The sequence below is a fragment of the Falco cherrug genome, chromosome 11, assembly GCF_023634085.1.
Source record: "Falco cherrug isolate bFalChe1 chromosome 11, bFalChe1.pri, whole genome shotgun sequence".
Classification (NCBI taxonomy): Eukaryota; Metazoa; Chordata; class Aves; order Falconiformes; family Falconidae; genus Falco; species Falco cherrug.
In genome coordinates this window covers 25,993,821-26,016,972 of record NC_073707.1, presented here as the reverse complement: position 1 = coordinate 26,016,972, position 23,152 = coordinate 25,993,821, and the positions used below count along the sequence as shown (strand labels likewise).

General features: G+C 39.2%; 1 protein-coding gene across 10 annotated transcripts in view; it reads right to left on the bottom strand.

Annotated features, from left to right (window-relative positions):
• The window catches only part of TBL1XR1 (TBL1X/Y related 1), a 118,043-nt gene that overhangs the window by 57,512 nt on the left and 37,379 nt on the right, over positions 1-23,152 (bottom strand). For 7 of the 10 annotated variants that reach the window (XM_055723471.1, XM_055723469.1, XM_055723464.1 and 4 more), the window contains exon 2: positions 9,292-9,356. The gene's annotated coding sequence lies outside the window, so the exon portion shown is untranslated. The other 3 variants (XM_014282426.3, XM_027809657.2, XM_055723467.1) reach the window with 2 other exon arrangements.

The window sequence follows — 23,152 nt, the reverse complement described above, 5'->3', positions numbered from 1 at the left end:
AGTGCTGTCTTCAATCTAACATAGAAAGCAGTTGCACTCGCTCAAATCTTTATGAACCCTTCACGTACTTAGAACAAGAAATTACATCCACTCTCAGACTTCACTTTCACTGGATAAACCAACCAGCCTCGCACTGTCCTCTTGTGAGATGAACTCAGCTCTTCCTTTGCCATTTCCATAGTCCTCTTCTACACCTGCTCCACTTCATACTCATCCTTCTTGAACGTGGTCTACCAGAGTAGTTCAGTGTTACACATGAGGACTTGGTGGTGCTGCCTTGCACATGAGCAGCATTAACACTTCTCTGTTCCTACTACAAGTACCTCTTCACCTCACCGATTTTATGACTACTTTTTCAGAGCTTCAGGATACTACAGAAAAGATATTCTTTGATTTTACTGGCTAATATACTCAAGTCTTCCTGTTCCTCCATCATTTTCAAGAGATGAGCACCCAGGTTAGGGCAAAATTCACATCTATCCAGGAGTGCACAGCCACGCATCTTGTGCTATGAAATCTCGGTCCACTTTTTCCACTCAAGTCTTAAAAGCTCATCCAGCTCGTCCTGTAGGATACTCTGTTCCTCGTCTAAACTGACAACATCTCCCAACTTTATGTCACTGGCAAATTTTTTTGCATACTCCCTCTTACAGTGCCAAGTTCGTTAGTGATTATATTAAAGTCAGCTGAAGACCAATTCTTAAGGCAACGAACTTCCTTTAGGCCCAGCACATCCCATCTGAGCACAAAACAACGTGACCTCCCCTTAACATGCTCCTTATTCACCTCACAATTCTTCTACAGTATCTTATCAGTATTTTAACAAACAATTTCCGATGAATTACTGGAGCAAGCACCATACCACAGTCTAGCCAGATTAGCCCCAGCATACTCTTTTGTCTAAGCCCAAAAATGAACAACTTTATGAAAGACAGACAACACAGATCCCACTATAAGTGTCCACAAAGACCAGGTACTTAAGTCTTGTCTACTGTGATTCTAAATATAAATAAATATATGTAACTATATGTACACACACACTACAGGGTAGCAACCCTTCCTCAGTTCCCTCCTAACGCAAAGGCAGAGCTCCCATGAACTCCAGACACAGGGACATTAGGACTAAGGTACTTCAGAGGATCACAGTTATGCTATGCCATAACATTAATTCTTCTTCCAAATCCACATCTGACTGTGTACGATGGACAAGCAGTCCAATGAAAATGAGAAGCAGCAGCAGCAGTCCAAGGGATACTGTCAACCTCAACAGGGTAATCCCTGCAACTGCCACGACACAGCCATATTACAATACAAAGATCGGTAGTTTATTTAGTTGGTGTTAGGAAAAAAAGGAAATTCAGTTCAAATACATGGACCACCACAGAGCCAACCACAGCACGCGTGAATAGGAAAGAAAAACACAGGCAGTGCTTGTTGCTGCAGGCTACAAGGAGGTAGGTATGCTGAGAAACCTCAGTCAGCTTCAGCAAAGAGAACAGTGGAACGAAACTGGACGGATCAATGAAGGCAACTTCACAACAGCCTATTCACCACGACTTCCAGCGTGAGACAAAAACTAGGACACACAAGAGTCTGCCTGCTGACTGGGGTGGCCTTTCAGCCAGGAATCTAGTAAACTACAACAGCATAGGAAATATCTTAGTAATAACCAAAATCGAACGATTAATCACAAAAGGATTTTGATTTTAGAAAAAGTTAAATATAACAGAAAGTAGGAATTAGGTTAGTGGAAAGGTATGCCAACAATCTGTTCCAAGCAACATTCACAAAGTAACACAATACTTGTTATTTGTGTGTCATAAAAAGCATGAAAACTGTAGGAGAAACAGCAGTGATGACCTTGCCTATAGAGCAGCACGTCACCTCAGGGGTGCTAATGGTAGCAAATAATAACTTATGTATTGTATCTTCTACTTAGAGCAAAACGCCAGCATCTCTAGTGCTGTTTCCTTTTGCAATTTATGAGGTTTACAGTCACCTCTTCCGTGTCTTTCCTTGGGTTCAAATACCTACTCCTCGGGTTACTTCCCATTTCCCAGATGGTCAGTCCCCAGAAAACATCTTCTGTGCCTCAGCCACTTCGTGGTTAAATCCATTCTGACGGCTCATTAGTAGAATAATTTATCAACTGTTGCAAGAATAGCTGTTACAAATTTGTTTTCTATGTAAATCAGGTTCCGTGCAACTAGGATGGAATTCCAGCCTTTTCAAATGCATTTTAATGTGAAATGCTGACATCAAGTCTTAAATTCATTTGATTATTTTTTCTGTTTATGTTATTAGTAATCAGTTTTTCTGGCACTCTTTTCTGTTCCAGTTTAATCACTCAGTTGAATTACTTGAACTCCTGCTGAACTGCACCAAAAAAAGGAAAATTAACTAATGCCTCATTTGATCTTGTGACCATAAAACTTGTGTTTTCATTCCCTCTTTAACCTCTGACCATCTATTTTTCCCCTTAATTTGTGTGTTATGTACCTGATAGTTTTAAATTTGTTTTATTCATGAAAAAAGAATCCGCTCTGACGGTTGATCTGCCCTCTATTCATTTCAACCACTGCTGACTTTATCCTAGATTCTCATTAATAAGCACGCATTTAAAATCAGTTCCTCATAGTCCATCATATGTGCACGTTATTTGACTCACTGTATTCTCTCTACCAGAAGCACTGGCTGTTTTCACAGGAAGTGTTGACTATGCTAATAGAGAAAACAAGCTTACAAAAGAGTGAAATACCTGATTTTGTAAAAGCTCATTTGCCAGTCTATTACTTTATTATAAAGTCCTCTCCTTTTCATGTTGTTATGATGGACTTGAACTTAATTTATGCTGCTTGGTTTTTCTTATTTTTTGAAACAGTTGTCAAATACCTGAACACGTGATGAAACATTTTTAAATCGCATGCAGACCATAATAAAATATGGTCCACCTACAGCCAAAAGAAATTAAAGGGGGAGATTTCATAACTACCATTAATGAGGACCCGCATTCCAACTAGGCTCGCATTTGACATCAGCACTCCCCATCTGTGTGACTATTAAATTCATGGCTGTCAATCCTACATACATATGCTCAATATCAACCCCGGGAGGATTCAGATGCCTTGTCTATTCAAAAAAATATTCAACAGTTTTTTATATTTGTTCATTAAATAACGGTAAGAACACCACACACGACCTTCATTTACAAATACAGGCGCACTAACGCAGTAACTACAGTCTTTATTTCTATTCATATGGTGAACCAGAGACTTGGCATGTAAGCACAGGCTTCTAGATATGGCATCCATGTTGACGGCCACACAGGTGCAGGGTCCCTGGTCCTTGGTGGCCAGCAGGTCTCCATTTCTCCCAAGTCAGTCAGTCGTATACTCAATATCATTCCTCCCAGCCTACAGACTTGCTGTTGTTCTATGACAATATTCATTATTTCCCAACATCAACACCATTGAAACTAAAGGCAGCTTTTACTTTTGTTGACATGAACCAATACCAACTTTCTGTTGATAAGAAGGAAACCAGGATCAAGATCTGATGATACAAGTAACACATTAACATGGTCTTCTGTGAAATAAGCCCTGCTTCTCTCCACTTGGTAACACTTGTGCTCCGACGCGAAAGAGCCTGTCCTTGGGTTTTCTCTACAACATCCCACTTCACATATGCCTAATATCCAGTTTAATTTTTCAAATATGCAACAAGCTTAGTCAACGTCAAGAATATTTAACACTGTATTTGTAATTCATTCGTATAATGAAGCAGAGAAAGGATCACTGCAGTTTATGTAACTTCACCACGGGCATAAGGCAGTGAACCCACAGCAGAAATGTAACATCTCCCTCTCCTCTAAAGCAGATGGCATGCTGATCAAGAAAGATATAATCTAATGCTAACTGCACTACTGCTATTACCTATTGAATGAAACCCAGTACAAAGCAGTAAAGAGAGAAAAAAACCAAGGCAGGGGAGGTGAAGGAGGAGGAAGACAACAAGGAAAAAAACCTCACAAGAGTAAAAGAGCCGTAACATAAGACAACCTATTGCAGCAGAAACAGCCTCTTTTCAGGTACATTTAAGATTTAAAAACCTAGGAATGGAAATAGGCAAGGAACAGCAATGGCCCTCATCCTGTTCTAGAGGACGTCACCCTAGTTTGAGATGTTTGCCCAGTTCCCTTTGTTCTTGTGATTGCACTGCACTGGGCACCTGCCAGGGGCTAAATATCCCGGCTGCTTAGATTAATTACTTATTTATGATTCTGCCGAGAATTCTTAGTCAAAGCTCATTTCTGAACTGTAAAATGCTTAGAGATCAGCAGTGAAAGTCCTCTGACAAATGCTGCTTCAAAATAATGCCACCACTTCTTAAAAATTTTAAGAACAGTAGTTTCCCTTTCAGTTGATTCATTCAGCAGTGAACTTTAAATAATGGTAGAAAAAGGAGGCAAGGGGTCCTTATCAGAAAGGGATCTTACTACTGTGTTTCTTTATGTAAAGGAACAGAAAATTTAAAAACCCTCCAAAAAATGGATCAGAATGCAGTAGTACATACATTTTTTCACGCTTATCACAGTATGCACCCTACCACACCACATAATTTTTCTTCTATATCACATCATTAGCACTTCCTCTTCAACACTAGGTCAGCTAATTCATGCTGATCCAATAAATAGAGCTTATGTATGAACACTCTGAAATATAATTGTTCAGTTGTAACCAATTATCAGGCAAAATACTTTGCACTTCACCTTCCTTCAATGATAAGAGCACCCACTGATTTCAGGAAGGAGCAGAACAGTCCAAAATTTCAAGTTGTAACTGAGAATAGACTATTTCAGAAACTGCTAGAAATTGGGGAGGTCCCCCCTCTTAAAGCTATACTCCATAAACTGTATAACCCATAGCCTCAACAATAAATTTCATGAGCACTTTCAAGCCCCACCACTGAAAGTACTTTCAAGCCTGGTTAGCTTTATGCATGCAGGTACTCCTTATTTATATCTCAACAGAACTATTCCTACGCTTGAAGTTACATGTACACACATGCTTACGTATTTGAAGAATAAGGGCCCCAGTCTTACAGGATTATTTACATGGAAGCAATTATTCATGTCTCACATGGCCAACATCTTAACTACTGTCAAGTTTCATAAACTCTTGAAAGCAACGTCCCTGTTCTCAGCACAACGAAAACCAACCTTCAGCTTTACTGTCCTTCCAAAGGTCTGCCCACCCGCAGATACTCTTTCCTATATACTTTTAGTTCTGAGAGGACATTCAGCTCCTGTTGAAACAAAGTCAATTTCGTAATTCCAGGCCAAATCCTGGAGCTAGCGGCATGGACCTCCTGCTGCCCTTGGCAGGCACCAGCAGAGGCAGAGCTTCCATGCCAAACCTGACTCCTCCAGTTCCAGATGCAGGCTCCTGCCCTCGCCCCTGCTTGCCTTCCACTGCATGAAACCATTTTAACATACTGGACTGGCAGAAGATTAACCAGGCAGATAGATCAGCACTTAGATGGGTTTAGCCATTTTGGAACCACAGGCTAATCGTTACATCCATTTATTTCTTCAGCTGTCTTCTAAGGAGTGGTAAGGTCACAGGACAACACTATGGAAGGCACCACAAAGGGGTTTGAAGGAAAAATCTTGCTGCAGTCTTGGGGAAGTTTTTACAGACACCTTCCAATCTCTTCACTGAATGCTTTTTTCTTTGGAGTGACTTATGTCCCCAGCTCCTTCAGCGACTCCTGCCATTTCTGGGCTAAATCCACTGGGCAGATAATCACATTGAGCATTGCAGCCATCAAGTTTCCTGGCCTAAGAGACTTGGTCCCTGCAGAGTTGTCCTCCTTACATGTAAAAGTCTCTTTTACATAACATAACAGGTGTGTTACACCTTCAAAACAAAATATTCACCTAAAAGTAGACAGCACTGAAAAGAATGGACTTTGAAAAGGACATTGAAAAGAATGGACACGCCAACTTTGTATTCCCTTCGGGACTATGAGGACATGACTTAGCTGTCGACAGCCCCGTTTTCCTATAGACTAACTTTGTGCTCACCGCCTATCCTCAGACTTGCCTTGTGTTAGCTTGTAATGAATGATAACATCCTCTGTTCTCTTCTGCAAGAGATCTTTTTAACTGATCAGTGTGTTGAACTCTGTCAAACTAACCACGCAGTAAAAGATGGAGCCGAGAACGTGGACATTGTGTTTTTCAGGACGCCTCTCAGAAGGCCACCACACTGCTATTCTTGCTTGATTCTTGCACAGCCCTTTTTGGTTCCTGTCAGATCCATCACAGCAAGCTGTCGATATGGGAGTCAAAGTGGCACTTCCCAGCTTTCTGTAAGTTCCTGCTTTTTGCACACTCCTTTTTATACATGTAGATATAGATATATATGTGCATATAGCGATACGCACACACCAGCACACTCATGTATTGCCACACATATTTCTACATATACAGACACACAAAAAGGCAGGCCTGCTTCAATGACCTGTAGAAGACAGAAAGGCAAACTGCTTTCCTTCTAAAACTTACAAGAGAAGCCTTGCAAGGTACGATGGAAAATCTCTCTCAGGTAAGCTACCTATCCCACCACATAACAAGAAAATTAATTTGCTAAAGCAAATTGTGGAAACCCTGACGTGATCTTTTACTTAGGCCAGAGGTCCAAGACTTTCGATTTTTATTTCCAACACATTCATTAATCCTTGTGACTTTGGATTAAGTACCCAGTTATCAGCCTCTAAATGAGCCTTCGAAAGCCTAGAAAATTAGCATTACACATGAATTTTCCTTCACTTAAACAGGCCTTTTTTGCTAAGCCCTTGTATCTTTCCTTTGAGACTCTGAGGAACATTACAGTTGACTGGAAGAATGAGAACTTTCACCAACTGAACACAGCCATACTCTCTCTTAGCAGGCTGTATCACAATACAAATGTTTTATTAAAAAAAAAAAACAAACCTGCCAACAATTACAACGTTTTTAAGGAGTAACTGATATTTTACCTACGTAGTTATCACTTAACATACCATATATGACGCAAAAAAAAAAAGGCATCTTTTAATCACCTTTAAATAGAAAAGCAAAGAAAAAACAAAGAGGGTGTGTAAACTCTGTGTTTTACTCTTTTTTTCTGTGCTAAGAAATGGAACTGACAGTCATGATTAAAAACCTGATCAAAAATGCTAGCATCATTTCTCAAGGGAATCAGAAATTCCTTTCTGATTCAAAGTTATGTATTGAACACAGGTAGCCAAGTTAAACCAAGTTCTGCTTAGGAGAAGAACACAATCTGTTTTTCTCAGGTCGACCTCTGGCCCATACACATCAGAGAGAAAAACAACATAATAAAAACCTATAAAAGTCTTTTTTACTATAAACCAGATTAAGTTATGATTACTTTTGGGAGGATGAAGAATGTGTCTAGCTTGTCTCTTCAATCTACATTCAAACTGTTTCAAAGTTAATTAAGAGGTGAGTAATTGTTTAGAAATCTCTAGAATAATAAAATGTAACAACTTATAGCACAAAAAGCAGCCCTTAAAGAAAAGTGTGGGGAGTATTTCACTTCACTCCAAGTAACACTTGAGAATGTTTTATGATCACTGTAACAACTAGCATGCCCCTGAGACTGTGCAATTCTGAATTTCTAATATAATTTGTAGGGGGAAAATTAGGACAAAATGCAGTAACATTTCAAGTACAGTCTCTCAGTATTTTAAAATTTTATGAAGTATAAGGACTAGGTTAATATGGAATGAGTCATGTTTTTAAGAGAAGCAGTAATACAGACCTGTATTTTAAATCATAACTAGAAACATGTTTAATACAAAATAAAAAGAAATCAGAGTAGCTTTTTGTTGAAAAAAGGTCAACAACAACAATGAAAATTTACCAACAATAGAAAAGGCTGAGAGCACTGCTAGTTTTAGTTTTGGAAAGTTACAATACCAGGCTAAGCTACCACGTAAAAATGATGCCTTCTCACTCAACAAATCCCTTCCTACCAGCTGAAATTCATCCTTAATCAATACAAACTTTACACATATCAACTCTGAGTCTAAACAACAGGCTATTCAATCACATACATGCTTGGTGCAGTTCTTCTGATTTCAGAGTTATATTTGCTTTACTTAGTGCCAAATATATGCTGCATTACATTTCACTCCACAATGTCTTTGAAAGTCAACAGAATTACATACGACATTTCAATGTAAAGCAGTTACATCCAAGCAAACTTTCCTGGAGTGTCATTTTGCTCACAGGGCAAAGACAGTGGAGTTGCAAAGGTATAAAGTGAGGCTACAATTTATTTACATGTTCTTTAGATCTTAGATGGCCACACAAACCAAAGGAGCCCAGCTCTGCTCTCAGATCCCAAACTGAGTTTTCAAAGCTAGTGGTTAGAAAGACTATCCCTTTAACTTCTCAGTGATCTAGAGATGCTTGAAATATGTAACTCAGGCTAGCACTTTATGCATTTATTTCTTAAGGCAAATTCTGCAGTCACCATCCTTGTACATCTCAACTGTGACAACACAAGATACCAAGACTGCTGAAAAAGAACATTATTTGATCAAATCTGAAGCACTAAGTTCCAATCCTTATCTTCAGACCTCACCTCTGCTTTCCATCTGCGTAACTATCAGGAAGCATAAGTAAGCCATAAATACAGTTGGCAAATACAAACTTCCAACAGGCTGTATCGTTGAGTAATATTCCAGAGATGGGACGATAAGACTGCATCAAGCAAGCCCCTTTCTATAGGAGCTCAGATTTTAACGTCAGTATTATTATGCTGTCAAATGTGCTGAATCAAAACATACCTGATACTGCACAGATTTTTATTATTTTTTTTTAATAGAAGAAGCTGTTAGTATTGAAGCACACAGCGAAGAACATCCAAATGGGGGCAACAGAGCACTCAGCTGGGCTACAGCTTGCCCCAGACAGGCTTGTGGCCAAAAGAGGAAGCAAAACCAGTTTACAACAGGATGAGCTATGTTATTGTCAAGTCACACTTTTCGATTCAAAATTAACATGCTGCCCTACTTTTCATCAGACAAAATCCAGGTACAATTGTAATATTTTTGTCAAACAGAATAATGGTCTAGACGTTTCTTAAAAAATTGAAACAATCCACTTATGTAATAAAAAGTAGTTATTCTAAAAACGCTATTTGCAACGTAAGCTGGCTTACAGTATATCGGCAGGAAGGAACTACACAACCTTTAGTCAGTTAAAAAGGTACTTACCATTGGCAGCGCATTGATATGCAGAAGTTTTCCTTTCAGATGCCTCTTGCCACTGAAGGGTGATGCTGACAAGGAAATGAGACAAAATAGGAAACATTAATATTTAGTATTTTGAAAATGGTGGTGTTAACACAATAAAACATTATCAAGTATGGGCCTTCACAGCTCTTGCAGCCTACTCTGTTCAAGGAGCCAAGTGATTACCACTGAATTTGTATACAGCCCAGAGCAGCAGCGATCAGGCACAGAAGAGCACACAGACGTGAGGTTTTGCATATATCCTGCCCTACCCACATCACACAAACTGTTCCTACGGGGAGCCTGAAACACAGACCTTTGAACAAATAAGCCTGTTGAATGAATACTTAGCACCATCAGACCTCTAGACAGTTGCGCCCATTCAGCAGGAGTACGCACAAACAAAACAATGCATGTATAAAAATTCCTGATGTCTGGATTTTGCATTAGCTCTCCAGAAAAAACTTCAGGAAGTTAACTAGGCAAAGTAGGCAGCTTATAGTATCTTCTGCCTATGCCAAATTTCTTCTGGAAATAAACCTCAGCTACCAACTTCTAAACATTCTGGAAAAGCCCAAGCAAAAATCAGCATTCCAGTAGTTTGACTTCCAAAATGGTTACATCCACTGTGAAGCAGTTAAAAAAACAAACAACAAAATGAGAAATCTCTTCTCCTAACACATATTGCAGTAAATAACTCCATTTACGTACACAGGTGTGCCTATGCACCCAGTGAGTTACCAACTCCTGCAGTGACCTCAGTAATTTAAAAAAAAAAAAAACAGCTCATACTAGCTGCTGGCGACATTTGACAACATATACATAATAGAAATCTTCCTAGTGCAATATGAAAGAGAAATCTTTCCCATCAAAAACTGCACAAAAACGTAATCCAAAAAAATCCATGCTCTTCTTCTACATTTTAGTAATTTTCTTTACATATCAATAATAATTTTACACATGTAACAACAAAACAGTTAAGTACAAGCAAACACATTTTGTTGTCCAAATAGGTCTTAACTCTATCCACTGTAACATCCATTTTTATTATGACAACTTGTATTCACACTAATATTTCTGAGTGGTTGCTCTCCATACAAATACTTGCCAGACTACTTTTCTTTAGGAAATAATCTAATCGCCCACTCAAAGAGCAGAAAGGGTGACAGATGGACATGGGTGACTAATAAAGTATTATCAGACTATTTTTAGATTAAACTATTTACAAAGCATCTGTAAACTGTGTTAAAAAACTTTTACTATGAGTAAACAGTAACTAGGGTTTTCAAGGCTCATGATCAACACAAAGTTCTCATATGCAATTTTCAAGCTCAACCAGTAGTTAATGGTTTATTATAAAGCCATTTTTGGACACAGGAGAAAAAAAAAAAAAAAGTGTTACAGCAGTCAAGCTTGTTTTATTCTTAGGACCCCACTGCACCACCAAGGTGGGCAGAAATGTAACCTTCACAGTGCAAGTGAGAGACGCAGCAGTGGATGCTGAACAATGCAGGAGGAATGCTGGGAACTGAAAGAATTTGCAAACATACTCCTGTTTCCTTACTTAGTTGTACTGGTGCTGTAGAAATTATTTAAATAGGCTGAGGAAAACTCCACTCCTTGAGTGGCACGGTTTCTTATGCAGAGTTACTCAGAAAGTTTCTTTTTTTCCACAGCCAGAGCTGCAGACCAACAAAGAACAGAAAGCTTTATCAACTTGCTCAGCCGATCCCATTAAAACAAAGAAAAAATTACTTGCTAATAACAAGAGTTTTCCTTAAAAACAGAACAAACCACCAACCAACAGTCCTCTGAGAATAGTCTAAATCATTATAAAAACTGCATACAGAGAAACGCAGAGGACTATGCTGTCCCGTTCCGAGTGTGACGCTTGGTTTATTTCATTTGGGAAGGAACACGGCAAACATAAATAAAAGGATGATTACACAAACATAAACCATTTTCTTCAATGAAAAAAGGCTTTCTTTAGTACACACTGCCCAAACTGTCTTCTTCCAACACCTCTCTGCCCTTGTGCAATCTTCTGAGTGCAGTACTTCTCGTCAAAGCCAGAGAGGGAAACCTTTCCGTCTGATCCGTGGAAGAGGCTTCTTGTCCTTCGCTTTATATCTAAACAGGGCAGTGACACGGAAAGAAGCTGGAAGCAAAGACTCAAGAGAGCAGAGAATGAGAAAAGAAAGGGTTCACTGACTCTGCTTCATTCCTCACTCATGTTAATTGGTTGTAGGCTCCAGTTTTAAATAAGGGCGCTTGAAATGACACGTAAACATTTAGAAAACTCTGTGATGTCCTTCTTCAGAATCAAGTACTGAGTACAAATGCCTCATCGGCAGCTTTTTTCTTTCCAAATTTATCCTATTGGATTTTGTCATTTTGGCATGTACCTTGAAACAATGCAGATGACAGCTATAATTTATTGATTTTAGACTATCTCTTGCCTTTATATACTGACCTGCTACGGTGATTTAAACAGCTGCCCAGGTGTAGTAAGAGCTACACCTACGTGACACTTAAAAATAACCCACCAGATGCCCTTGAAGTTGATAAAGCACACCGGGGGAACACACAGTAGCTTGTGAGTTTGGTTCCTTCATCTTGGAGGGGCTGGGGGTTTACTGATGACTGATGACTAATGCTCTCAACATTGTCTGAATACTGCTGCCCTCGACTTAAAAAGAAGTAAGATACTGCTATGGGTGTACCGACCTGCTCCCAGCCAGCACTCATCAGCTTTCCCCACGCTGGGCTTTTCTGCAGAAGAATGATACACCTGATTGCCCGTGCCCCCCTGTTACACCAGAAGCAAACACTCGGTACAATGCCCAACATCATCTCCTTGGAAAGATCATCCCGCTGCAGTGCACGGAGTGGCAGCACTGCCTGCCTGAAGCTATAAACTTTTGAGACCTGCATGCACACAGAGGTGGCAGAAAGGTCCAGGCAAACAGGTTGCACAAGACAGGCAGTTCCCATCTCCAGGGCCAAAACTAACATGCCAAACCAGCTACCAAAAAAGAAAATACCAATCCATGCCACTAACACAGACTGGGATGCTGTTATCAACCAAGTAATAAACGTGTGGTACAAAGACGAAACCACAGATAAAAACAACCGTGGCTCCGCACAGTGACAAATCTGGTTATAAACACATAGCACAGATGTACGCTAATGTTATTTCTTTACCCATCTCCAAACATAATCAGTTCAAAGGAAGGATTTGTCTGAAAGTTATTTGCAAAAACATTTAATCATTTTCTTCCAGAAATGCCATTGTTTATGCTATTTTTTTACCCATCCATTACCCTGGGTTTGTGCTACAGCTATTAACAATGTTTTCTGTGTGAGCTTTGAATTGCTTCTGCTCCTCATGTGGACTTCTGCACTCATGTTTTCCTTTTAAATCCTCTTAGGATTGCACTGTTTATACCACTTTCTGAGATTTTGGTGCTATTTGAGCTCTAACAATAAATTTAGTCATTAGATATTGTGTTTTGTGAATTACAAAAGCCTTCTAAGGACACAGTATCTTTTAGTCTAAATTATCCTCGAGTAGCCTGCTTTTATCTGGATTCAGTATCTGGAAAAAGCGTCCCAATTGAAATAGAATTAAAAATAACTAAACCCTGGATATTCCCTTCAGTAACTAGGCTGCAAAAAGCATCAGACAATAGTTTTAAAAGCCTAAATTGAAAACTAATCACTCCATTGAATCCTTCCTTTCATTTGGTTAATAGGCATACACAAAACTAGCGGTGATTCTACCACCGCCGTGCTTGGAACATAAACAGAGAAAATCAAAGTTATTTCTTTTAATCACAGTTCCACAGCGATGTATGGCATTTTTGTAAAACAATTCAGCACTTCTACAATAACATCTGCTTTTTAGTTTTAACAGAGAAGCTAAACTGAGACAAATGCCAACTCAAAAAATTCAAGAGAAACAAATACATATGGGGGGTGGGGGGTGGGAATCTGTACCGCACACAAGACAGCATTAAAAACTGTCATTACCTGCAAACAACTGGTAGCAATAGGGTTCCTAGTGACAAAATAACACACCAAGACTGCTCCAATGCTCCACTCTGGGAGCACGCAGTGGCACAGCACTGGAAGCACGCTTGGATGAAGGGGGAATCACCGAGGGCATTTTACAGGAAGCCTCAACAGGGAACAATCAAAGTATCCAAGACCTGCACAGAGAGATATCCACCTATAACGCTAAACTCCACCTGAAATGGCTTTTCTCTCTCTCAATTGAAAAATTTTTATTTCCTGATCATTTTCCTGTTCGGTCTTCAGGCCTTTATTACATCAGAAATAGGGAAAAACCTGACACAAGCCAACTTTCTGGATGTTTCAAAGAAGAAAGACTTAACTTACAGATTGATATCACATAAAAGTTGCACAACTTTCCACACTTCAGAAATACCCTTTCATATAGCAAGCATCTGTATGTCTACAGACATATGTGAACCAACTATAAAAACAAAACAGGATATCCGAGGGGATAAAGAGTAAGTACTGGGTAAGCAGACAACAGCATACTGGACAAAAGATCATCTGGATGTAGGAACTATTCTTCGCAAGTGCACAGAAGCAGGATCCACTGTGCAGTGCGAAACACAGGGAAAGCTAGAACACAGCAAAAGAATATTGTAGCAGCTATATACAAATTTAAACACCTATTTCTCTGAAAGTAAAAAATAGAGGCAATCACAGAAAATAGCTTACAGCCCACTGAAAGGAAAGGATTTATATAGAATCTTAGCAAGCTCTATTAAAGACAGGTAACACAAAGAGTAATCTTGTATCAATCAGTTGGTACCATTGGGGAAGGAGGGCGAGCCAGCCCTGCTGCAGCATGATTTCACTTGCAAGGCATTTAAATTAAATTCATTAGTAAGTAACCCAATTCACATAAACTGAAAGATCCTTGAGGATGAAGTTAAATCCAGTCTAGACTGGGAAACAGTATAAACAGTTATTACTCAAAGCATTGAGCATTATGTGAAGGGACTGTGGCCTCTAGAGTACTCACAAAATCCCACCTTCACAGAAAGGCGGCCCACCTCTGGAAATTCAAGGTAGTTTCTAATTTGTGTTGCTTGTTTGCTTTCTGAAAATAGTGGACATGACGACTAGTGACATACTGGTAATGACAGTAGCATATTGCTAAATACTTTTTTTTGTGATTTGATTCCGGAACTGAGTTTGAAATTTAAATTCATCACTGCAAGATTAATCAGAGAAAACACTGAGAATAATAGCCTGTCAAACAGAGTTGTCTTAGCAGACTCACCTCAAATTGGAAAGAGAAATCTATTTTTTTTCCTTGTGCAAAAAAAATAAATCTGATGTGTATTAGGGGCCACTCTTGTTAATCTCAGCAAGTTTATTACAGATTTCAAATATACCTAAAAACTGAACCAAGACAGAAACAAAAACATAAGACTATAAAAAAAAAAAAAACCCCACAACATAATAAATCAGAATTTCTTTTTTTTCCATTCCGTTTCCTCAAGGTAAAAAGAGCCATATTTCCCATGATACTAATGCAGGGTGATCCAGCTTGCTAAATCAACTCAGCCACGCTGCTTGGTGACAACCCTTCCCTTCTCCATGCAGAGCAGGTTAACTCAGATGAACCTTCACAGCTGAACGGAGGGAGGCACCTGCTTTTGTTAACATGGCAAAGTGTTTGTAGGGAATTGATAGTTGCAAGGTTACCAGGACTTTTAAACTGGTTTCTAATTTGGGGATATGGAACAAAGCTCAAACTGCTTCCCTGGAAAAAATACCTTCTTCCCTTTCCCTCCTTCTGCTAATGGTTCTGAATATCCAAAACCACCGACAAGGCAGGCACAAAATATTCCTCTGCTCTGGGATTAATGGTGGCCTTGCAGAAGAACCAATCTAGATTATGGCAAGCATCAGAAATCATTACAGTGGGGGCAAAAGCAGAACTGTACATGTTTCTTAAAAAGCTTAATTTACTGAATTAATTAGATTTTGGTCTCAAAGTGCCATGCTTCGGGAGGGGAGGATACATGTTTTAAGTAGACTTCACATATGGAACTGGGCTCAAAATGTTTAAATAAGGTGGTGTCCAAAAATAACAAGAGGACATGACAATATCGTGTTACTTTAACCCTGATGAATGTAACCACCTTGCAAGCCCTGTCTGTGTTTCCCTCAATGTCAGTCCTACTATCACCTTTACTTTTTTGGGCAACCAGAAGTCAAATGGGGCATTCTTTCAAAGTAAAAGCTTGATCTACATTTTTGTCGAGCCAAGCTAATGAGGTGCAGAGGACATTTAGACAATGCAGCAGGACTTGCGTTCTGCTGCAAGACACAGCGCTCTGCAGTTTGACGTCAACAGGCTCAAGAAGTCCCGCTGTGGCCACTGACCCTGAACATCGGGTACACCCAGTGTTGCTGAAGCTATGGCTCTCCTCCTATCTGAGAACACGTTAGGAACGCTGGTTGCCTTCCACCTGCCTTCTGCAGAAGCGCCTTGCAGGTATTTGCCCTTGCAGCAAAGTATCAAGTTTATAAACAGATGTACACAAAAACATTTAAAAAATCCACCTTTACTTGTGATATTGGGTACATAAAAGTAATAGTACAGTCTGAAGAATTAGGATCCAAGAATTATTTTAATATATCCCTCAAAATTATACATTATTTTTAATACTCAAAAGCACTTAAAAATCCATAGGTATGAAAACATTTTTCTGGAAACTTAAAAGTAATACTAGAGGTCAAAAGTAAAGTCTGATGCAGCTTGGGCTCATATACCCCAGATGTTCCTGGGATGCAGTTCCCCTAAAATAAGGTGTTTATAATGCATTCCAGAATCTTCCTAAAATTATTGTTACTATTATTACTATTTTGTGCAAAGCCAAAGAAAAATGTATGCCTCTCACACTGCCAAAAAAAGGTAACACTCACTGCCTTGAAATCATCCATTAAACACATCAAGGAATAATAAATATTTTTTCCAAAAATACTGCTCATCAGAAGTTACTGTACTTCTGCTTACAGTCCCCTCTCATTTGCCCAGGAACTTTTCAAAACTGAGTGACGCTTGGTGTATAATGTACTTGTGCAGCAGCACCATCCTTCTATAAAAATTCTGTGTCTTGGTCATATTTTCAGACAAATAACCTACAGATTAAGCTCTTTCTCTGCAGGTAAACCTGTGATTAAGCAGCAGTTCAAGTTGCCCAAGATCAGGTAATAAACAAGGAATTTCTCCCTTTTTCAAACCTCCACATCCTACCATCAGCAGACAATATCACCTTCCCTACAAACCCTCCTGCCTCTGCCTTTCCCATGCTCCCATTACTTCTCTAACAGGATAAATTTGCAGCATTGTATGAGGGCGCTGACTCACAAAGAGTTAAAAACCTACCGGGAGAGGGCTGCCCTTGTTCATGCACTGGTTGTCTAGCCATCCCGGCTAAGAGGACAACTTATTCTAACACAGCAGCTACTGAACTGTGACAAATTGCAGGCTAGCGTATAGGAAAAAAGACTGTGCCCTGCCAAGGCAAGCTTTCCTGCTTCACAAGCAGGTAAGCCATGCCTGTGGCAGGGGCTAAAAACTTTGAGGGCAGAGGGACAGCACACTCATCCCAAAAAAAGTTGCCTCTTGTCCATAAGAGCTCTGAGGGTGTAGCTCACCTGAAGGCTTTGGTTCAGTTTTATTCTCAAGTCATCCCCTAGCCAAAACCTACCATTGTGTGGGGAGACCCTGGTACCCTGCATGCACCCACTCCCAGCTGGGTGTTCTCACCACTTCCCTTCCCCTAAAAAACGGAAAATAGTAGCTTTCTACCACCCAGCTCCTGAAGCATCTCTCTGCAGGGTCAGAAGACAGGGAGAGAGAGAACACAGCCCTGAAAGGCAAGAAATGCAGGAACAGCCCTGCCCTGTTAGCCCTGTTGTCAAAATACACCTCTGTTTCCAAGGGATGCCTGGTGCCTTGGACAGCAATGGGGATCCCGGCACAAAAATCGCATAGCAAACACAGAATGATGTACTAGGTAATGTGAATCATACCAGAAATAACATAAGACACTAACTGTATAAAATATATATATATTATTCTGTTGCCTTTTCAAACCACTCTGCTACCAACGCTGAGAAACTGTTTGTCTGTCACATTGATCAAACAGGGAAATAGTTGCACCGATACTAGATGTATACATGGAGTAAGAGACACCAAAACCTGTTCCAAAGAATAAGCAGCCTACACTGCTAATAAACATAGCAAAATATTTACTTTAGCTACCTGGTCAAGGAGAACAGCACTTATTAAATAAATCAAAGTCATTAATCAATAGCAGCATTAGACATGTAATGATGCCACTTGGTTCTTCACCTGTTAAGCTTTGTTGGGATTTTGTTTGTATTTTGAACAACAGGACCTAAGCATGATTAAGGAAAACAAATTTGATTCATCAATGACAGCATATTCAGAGGATTTGATGAGCATCAGGAAATGAAGCCACAGCAGAGAAGTCTCACATAAAGACCGTCACTAGGCTATGATCAATTGATAACAACCTACCGGTGCCCTTATTCAAGTCTTTCATAAGTAGTAAAGCAAGGCTTATCTACATGTATTAAGCTATTTACCTCCCGTCAGAGGTGGTCTAATCTGGAAAAAAAATAAAAACAAAAAAATCCCCAACACCTTTCCTAAAAATGCTGCTCATTATACTGATTAACATTTCAATCATGTTGAGCTTTCCTGTAGGAAACTCTTTTTCCTTATAGCAAATGAATGCAAAAAAACTGAAGCAAACTTAATTTGTTGCCAAAACGAGGGAAGTCAGTATTTTTGTTTCACTGGAAATACTTTCCGTTGACTTTCCTACAGTCATTGCAGCTGTATAGCTCAATTTATAGCCCCTCTGAACTAACATACTACATGTACAGAGCAACACACAGCAGGTGTTGATCCTACAAACAAGTGAAAGTGTGATTAGATAACCTATCATGCCACTTTGCAAAGAGTCAAAAAAGTGAAAAACTTGCTAATGTTAGTAGCCCAGCACCTTGTATTTTCCTTTACACACGGTAAATTTTATCCAAACAAAATTGGAAGAGACCTGAATGAGACCTGAAGAGTGGCCACACCAGCTCAGGCCAAAGTGCTCCCCAGCCCATTACCAGCAATGACTCAAAGGCAGATGCCAAAAGGAAGAAAAAAACAGCACCAACATGATCTAGTCCTCTAAATAATCTCCGAGCCTCCAGCTGTTTTCAACTCAGATTACTTTTCAGAGCACAATTTCTTTGGTTTCTATGTATTTAGTAACCTCAAAGGAATTATCTGCCATTAACATTTTCAGTCCCATAAACACTTAGCATCTACCTCTTCTGGTAAGCAGTGTTACAGGTCTACTCCCAGCAACAAAAGAATAGCTTGCGTCCTTCTTTACAATTGTATATATCTGCCTCTTACCAGCTTAACCTGACATTCCTGTAAAAGAAAGGGAACCTCCGACCCCACTCACCCTCTCCGTGACTCTCCACAGCTCTCAGTACACCCCACTCCCACGCTGCAGCTTTTCCTTCATCAGTTGCTGCATGGAACAGCTACCTGATCTCAATACTTCATTTTGATACGATAACTGCACACTTTGCATGGGATTAACTGAAGTCTCCCACGGCATTTCCAACCCTCCTGCCCTTTCTGATCTTTCTAGTGTTACTGTCTTGACAGGGTGGTCAGTAATACAGATCTACTAAGGATCACTTGTATACCACCACCACGCACGCACACACACACACAAAAAAAAGGCACTTAATACATTGTTATTGAAGGTTTTCATCTCTAAAAGTATTCACCTAGGAGTGTGAAATGGGGATTGAGCATCCAACATGTGAAATGTTAAAATAATGCCATTAAATTTCAAGACTATTCTTGAAAGAGCATCTACTATGTGCTTATCAGCATAAATTCACACCTACAAAAGAACTGTTTCTTATGTATTAGTTTTTAATTCAGGAAGCTATTAACTTCTAAATCTTATCTCCACAGTAATCTGACTAATATTCTTCTTAGTGTCTCACCCTTCCACTCTTATTTTCTCTTCTGTTCCTCAGTACAGCTCCCTGTAAACAGGGTTAACAGCATCTTTTTTTCTCTGTAATCGGTATGTCCTAATAGTAACTGTAAAGGATGTGTCAATACTATCAGGAATGACATGAATTTAAGCTTTCTTAAGCTCTTCTGAAGAAGTGACACTAAATTCACTGTCTTCAAAAGTATCCCAGAAAAAAAATTATTTTTTTCAAGCACGTTATTTATCATTTTCAAAATCAATAAAAAACAGAACTAGTTACTACCCTCTGCATTAAATGTCTTTTTACACTCAGTGAAAGTCTACTTGGTAACTTGGAAAGCTGTTAATGGATCAGGTCTCAGATACAGGTAAGTAACATCCCTGACCAGGAGAAGAGTCACAGCAATTTAACAGAAGCAAAAGTCAAAGGCAAGAAAAGATTTAAGTTTTAGATAGCTCTACTGAAGACAGCGTAGCTGGAAACACATTTTAAATAACCAGGAAAAACTTTCCCAAAGCGAAATCATACAGCTGAAGAACGGTTAACAGAAACAGCCTATGCTATGGGGCTCCTGTTATTTTAAGCAAGAGCAGTAAGGACTCTGGAAGGAGTAATTTTGCCTAAGGAGACATCTAGTGCATAACGTTTGATTTAACAGGGCTTTCCCCTTTCTTTACTTTTTGATTCTTATCTTGATTGTTTCACACCAGGAATCTGAAATTGGCTGGCTGTGCATCCTGCAAATCTCGCTGTTCAAACTAGCATAGGCTGAAGATAGGATTTCACCATTTGGGAATTTCATTTACAGAATTCTGCCTCTGCAGTTGCCTGCAGAATTCTCTACAACTGCTGTCATGACTTCGTGAAAATGGTGCGTTTGGGGCCTTTTCTTTTTTTTAAAAAAAAAAAAAAGTCAACTCATACAAGACTGATCAGACAAAGTAACAAAGACTCAAGTCCTCTAGTCGTGGTCTTTGGGGGGGGGAAAAAAACCCCACAAATTCTTTAATCTTCCAACTTGTGAAAGACAGAAAATTTACCCATACCTTAATATTTAAATATGCCAGATAGCTATCATCACTGAAACTACTTGCTCCTTGCAAGTTTTTTGCTACTGTGATACAGATTTACTAAAGCATCCACAGACTAGCCTGGTTTTCATTTAAAAAAAAAAAAAAGTCATAAATGCCAATAAATTAAAAGAAAAAAAATTTAAAAATCTCCTATGCCTCCATTTTCAATTTGAATACAGAGATATTTAGAGGTTTTTTTATTAATGAAAAACAAACTGGAGGCCTGTATATTTTGCAATTTTCTTTTGTGATCTTGCTAACAAATTTGTTGAGTATTTGTCAGTTGTTTCCTTGGTTGAGTGACGAGTATCAAACACACACATTTGTCAAAAATACTCCACATAGCAGAACTATTTTGTATCACACATGTCAAATACTGGGGTCTGGTTCATCTCCAAACAACACTGTACTATTTTAGTCACACCTAATCAAGGGGTTTTCTTGCCTTTTGTATTTAAGCATACTGTTTGAGCATGCTTTTTTGTCATGCGTTTCAAAGTCAGCACCAGGATTTTAAAATGAAACAGTATGATGTATTTAGTACTAATATATACGCAGAACCTATACAGCACTACATAATAAATGCATAGAACTTGATAGCCCAAAAGTTATGTATCTTCCATCAGCCCACAAGTAATAACAACAACCTAGGTTTACAAGCTGCTACACTTCAGAAGAGACTGTTTACCAGATCAGATAAAAACAAGGTTCAATATACATATTTTTTTTGTTGCATCACACTGCACAGCTGCAATCATTTATCAGGCTTTTTCCTTGTATCTTCCCATTCTTATCACTGGCTAAGGAACAAGCAAAATCTTGGAATTATGAAAAATGTCTCAAACCCTAGCACTTCTGACCCATTTAACATACAGCAATTTTTTTTACACCAGCTTTATCCAGAAATAAATCTGCTTGCCATATTCTCACAGGAATACTGCTACTAGACTGATTTTGACACCTTTACAGAGAAATCTCATTTGACTCTCCTGGACTACACATGTAGCAGGCTGTGTGCACACACCACACACACACACACACACACACACACGGACTTTCCAACTCCCACAAAAATGAAAAGGATGTTATTTTGTCAGCAACATTTGTAGACTAAATAAACGAAGTTTAAGAGCAATTAGCACTATTTGTTCTTTTGTTAAGTTATGATAATTTCCTTGTAGTGTTTGTTAATGCAATGATTCAGAAAACATTACTATTTTTATCTTTTTATTCCCAATAGTATCCTCCTGTAAAGTAGTAAAAATAATTAGGAAACTACATTTGTTTTAGCCTGCGAAGAATTATTTTTTATTACTTCAGTTTGTAAAAACTTTACTACAAAATTCCAAAGTGACTCGGACAAGTGCCATTCTTGAAATGACACATCCTAAACACTCTTAGCACATTTTGACGATCCTGGCTCCACAGACCAGCCACAGACCACCCATGGCCTCACAGGGCAAAGATGACTGTGGATGAAGGCATGCAGCCACAGCAAAGTGCAAACATTCCATGCCAGAAGCAACAATAGCATAAAGCATTACTGATACATGTATAAAAGTTCTCTATGAAGCCTCCCATCCACTGCATAAAATTCCACTGTCCCAGCACACACTATATAGCCATAACCGGTACAATACAGAAACAGACATGAACTCTAGCAACATGGCATAACGAAACTCAGTATATGCGCATATATGATGAGAAATGTAAATAGAGGTTTACTTTCTGGCTTGCAATTGCAACTTTGGGATTCTGCTTTGCACTTTTGAGCACATAATGAAATTGCCAGTAGGGTGATTTGATTTCACCTGTAACTCTCCACGTAAAAATCTCTCATGTGGCACATTTTAGAAAGAAGGATGTATTTGCCAAATAATAAAGGCAACATTTGCATTTCTTTTGATTAACAAAACAGAAAGTTATTACTGAGGATCCAAGTGTCTGCTTATTCTTAGTTACCAGAAGACTTGACCTGGTGAGGTCATTTCAACAATCTTATCTGAGGCACTCCACCCAAACTCTTCTGTGATTTGCGTTTTTTTTTTTCCTTTTTTAAATTAACTACTTCTCATTGCTAACTATGTATTAACAATTGTATGAAACAAGTTTAAAGGAGAAACATTTCCTAAACCTCCCAACAGACAGCTGCAGCCCTGCCCTTGCTATTGCCCCATCAGCTGAATGAATTACCAAGATTCAGATGGGTTTCACTGTGGCTCCTCACAGCCTGAACATGCACAGGAGCATTTCCAATACCCTCTTGCAAAGGCAAGGCATGGGCATTGCCTGAGGTAAGCAGCTGAGCTATTTATGGCCAAAGAAACCCAAAAAGCCAGAATGGAGGCATGGTGATCTTAAAAATTCTAGTAAAGATACAGAGCATAGACACCTCTATGATACCAATATCAATTAAGTTTAGATCTGGAAAATATTAAAATATAAACCCTAGACATCACACAAATTTTAAACCTGCTGCTTATTAGTTTAACCTATAGAACAAAATAAAAATAAATCATAGTGCCTAAAAAGAACTGGAGTGCAGTAGCTTCAGCTCCAGTGCATGCTGGCCCCCAGAGCTGGGCTGCACTGCCTCACCAGGGGAATCACAGCATGACGGGAGTAGAAAAGAAGAGGGAACACCACAGAGGCATTTCTGTTTATTC